This window comes from Lissotriton vulgaris, chromosome 8, assembly GCF_964263255.1.
Source record: "Lissotriton vulgaris chromosome 8, aLisVul1.2, whole genome shotgun sequence".
In the NCBI taxonomy this organism is placed as follows: domain Eukaryota; kingdom Metazoa; phylum Chordata; class Amphibia; order Caudata; family Salamandridae; genus Lissotriton; species Lissotriton vulgaris.
Window position 1 is genome coordinate 668,302,780 of NC_141696.1, and position 3,564 is coordinate 668,306,343.

The 3,564-nt window shown below is 47.9% G+C and overlaps 1 pseudogene; it reads right to left on the reverse strand.

Annotated features, from left to right (window-relative positions):
- Positions 1-2,016: 2,016 nt before the first annotated feature.
- On the reverse strand, positions 2,017-2,733 carry LOC147697863 (uncharacterized; annotated as a pseudogene).
- Positions 2,734-3,564: the final 831 nt, after the last annotated feature.

Genomic DNA, 3,564 nt, shown 5'->3' on the forward strand with positions numbered 1-3,564 from the left:
CCTTTACAGTGCAGGACTGGCACAACGAAACAAGAAATACATGCCAGCTGGTTGAGAAACTGGAGAGGAGTGTGTCGGTACATTAAAGCTACACTGGAACAACGGGGGCAAGTTAGCTGATACATCTGCATAAATCAACGTAGTCTGGAATCAGTCTGGAGCCCTTATTCCCAGAATAAATTGACGTAGTCTGAGAGCAATCTGAGAGCCCTTATTCACAGAATTACTACACATAAACTGCTCACACTATGAAACGGTTGAGACTGGAGTGGGGATCTCTCAAACCCCATACCCTTACCGGTGAGAAACAAACTGCTGTGACACAGCTCCCCAAAGCCGCATTGTGAGACTGCAGTCAGGCCAAGGCTCGTAAGGCAAAGGGACAGTGAGACAAGAATTAGGTACCTCTCCAACACCACACCAAAGTTGACACGAGCAATTTGCAGCGGCGCAGATACCTGAAGCTGCACTGTATTACAGGAGACAGGCCTAGCACTTAAATACTGCATCACAAAGTTCTCTGCCTACTCAATCCTTAGAGTGGGGTACCCATAAAGAACAAAGGGCCAGATGTAGGTAATTGCAATTTACCGACTCTTAAATACCGAATTTTACCGATTCATTATTTATGAGTCGGTAAATGCAATGTAGGTAAAACATTGGTATTTTTTACCGAATCGGTAAAATTCGGAATCGGCCATTCGGTATTTACCTAATCGGTATTTACTGAATCGGTATACCCATTCATTCCTATGGGCCTTTTGGCCCATAGGAATGAATTGGAAATACCGATTCGGTAAATACCGATTCGGTAAATACCGAATCGGAAAGCAAAGAAAAGTGAAACTGAATCAGGCAGCCAATCAGGTGCTACCACCCTCCCCCTCCCTACCAGGAAGTGGATACACAGGCAGCTGCAACTAATTAGAAGCTTCTGGAGAGGCAGTTGGAGCTGAGCTGAGTCCCTGAGCAGCAGAAAGAGTTTTGTGCACTTTTAAATTGGAAAAATGGCAAGCAGCACAGACAAAGATCAGCCAGAGAGGAAGAGGAAACTAAAATTCAGCAGCATGGAGCTGCAGGTCCTTGTTGAGGAGGTGGTGAAGGAGCACCAAAAACTGTTTGGCAGGCAATCCCTCACTGTGGCTGAATCTGCCAAAAGGAAAATTTGGCTGGACATTCAAGAAAAAGTGAATGCAGTTGGAGTGACTCCTAGAGATATAGAGGACCATAAAAAGAGGTGGTACGACCTCAGGAGCCTGCCAAAAAAATAATTTGCTGAACACCACAAGCAGGCAAGCAAAACTGGTAGAGGGAAGAACCCAGCACCCCTCCTTACTGACTTGGAGGAGATGGTGAGTTCAACCATAGAACTTGAAAGCATCTGCGGACTGGGAGATGTAGACAGCTCAGCCAGAGCTACCAGCAGAAAAGGTAAGACGCATGCACAGCAATCCCCCTCCCCACCATCATCCTTCCCTTTACCCTATGTGGCTTAGTGAACCCCAGTCCAGTACAGCTAGCACTATAAAGGAGCAATGCATTATGGGACATGTAGTCAGTAAATGAAAGACCATGTCATACAGCACAGCAACCACCAAGCTAGGGAAATGATTCCAGACAGAATGAAGCGCAGGCAACATGTACATTGTTCAAGTGAAAATTATTTAGTTGTAGTGGCTGTGAGGCAGTAGCGCCTAGCAAATGTACGCTCATATGTCCACAGGTGAGACATCTCGCAGGCGTTCCCGGGAGACTGAAGGCAGGGCACCAGAGAGGGATGAGAATCAGGAGCCAGGTCCAAGTGCACAGAATGTATCAGAGGACACAGGTGCACCAAGTACACAGCCACCATCCCAAGACACAGAAATGGCTCCAGAGTTGCAGGCGTCCCCAGAACGTACACAATCCCCTCTGTTACTGTCATCCCCAGAAATGCCTGCATCACTGCCTGTGACAACACCTGCATCACAACAGAGCAGGAGGCATGCTGCTGCCCCACTATTGGAAATGGAGTCATCAGCAGGTGACATGGAGAGGGAAGACACACATACCTTGCCTGGGGAAGGTAGCTCTGCCACACTGCAGTCCAGTGCAGAGGTGTCCCGTACTGGTACCAGACGCCACAGGCTCCGAGAAAGCAGTGTAGCTGCACGTGTGGAGGGTCCCAGTGTGTTCCGTGGCCTGGAGGGGAGCATGGTCAAATCCAAAGGATGCAGGGAAAGGCCATCATGTCTGTCCAACGCCAAATGAGGAACCTAAACAACAATATGGAAGACATAGGGAAGGGCATCAGAGAACTAGTTGATGTCAACAAGGAGATGGCTGCAGGGATGCGTGATATGTCACAATCGGTGCAGCATTTGTGCAACAAACTAGATCAGGAAATGTCATCAAGGCGCAAGGAGAAGCAGCGTGCGCAGCAACAAAATAAAGCCATCAACCGCCTGGCCACAGCCACTTCCCTGCTATGCAGGAGATGCATAAACATGCAGGAGGGACTCACGCAAAATAGTACTGAGGTGTCTAGAGGCATTGCTAGGATGACCAGTGCTGTTGAGGTGCTGATAAATGCACAAACAGCACAAACTGCTGCTCTGGATGTGCTAGAGAGTGAAGAGAGCACAAGTAGGAGCGGCATGGCAAGCCCCCTTGTTGTAGAGACACGGAGGAGCAGCAGGCGCCACGGTGAGGCAACAGCCCAAATGCCAAGTGAAGACAGCCAGCCACAAACATCTGGCAGTGGTCGGCGTGGACGCAAATGAGTTGTTCAGTTAATGGGGAAGTGACCCAGGACTAACATCATTGAATGTATATAATTTGTGTTGCACAATTGTGCTTTAGAAACCTGCATAGTGACAAAATTAAACTATGTTGGGTGCATACTCCACCTCTCTGTGTCTCTTTACTTACTTAAAAGTAGTTGCGTGTGATCTCTTCCCGTCTGTGTCTGCCATCTGTTGGTGTTGCTACTCCAACAGTGTTGGGTTCAGGCAGTGCTTGTTCGTCATCATGGTCCTCATAATCAGATAATTCCACCTCAGTGCTCTTCTTCATGCCAAGGTTGTGCAACATTGCACAGGTTGCAATCATCTTGCAGCAGGTCACTGGTGTATACTGGCGTGACCCTCCACTTTTGTGGAGGCAGCGTAACCTGCTTTTCCACAACCCAAAGGTGCGCTCCACAATGTTCCTGGTAGATTTGTGTGCCCTGTTGTATCTCCTCTGGCTGGGGGTTGAAGGGTTGAGGTAGGGAGTAAGGATGAAAGACCGGACCCCATATGCACTATCCCCTATATGTAACAGAAAAAGATATTACTCATCCACACATACACATACATCTGCAATATGTATCAAGGAAGTGTCACACAGTGTTTTACCTAGCAGGTATCCTTCGCCAAATTCCCCCGCTGGCAGGTGTGTGTATATTCCACTGTTTTGAAAGATGTATGAGTCGTGGGTACATCCAGGAAACTTGGCAACTATGTCCGTGATGATGTACTTTGCATCACAGATTACCTGTACATTTATGGTGTGGGTAGACTTCCTGTTCCTATAAATGTACTC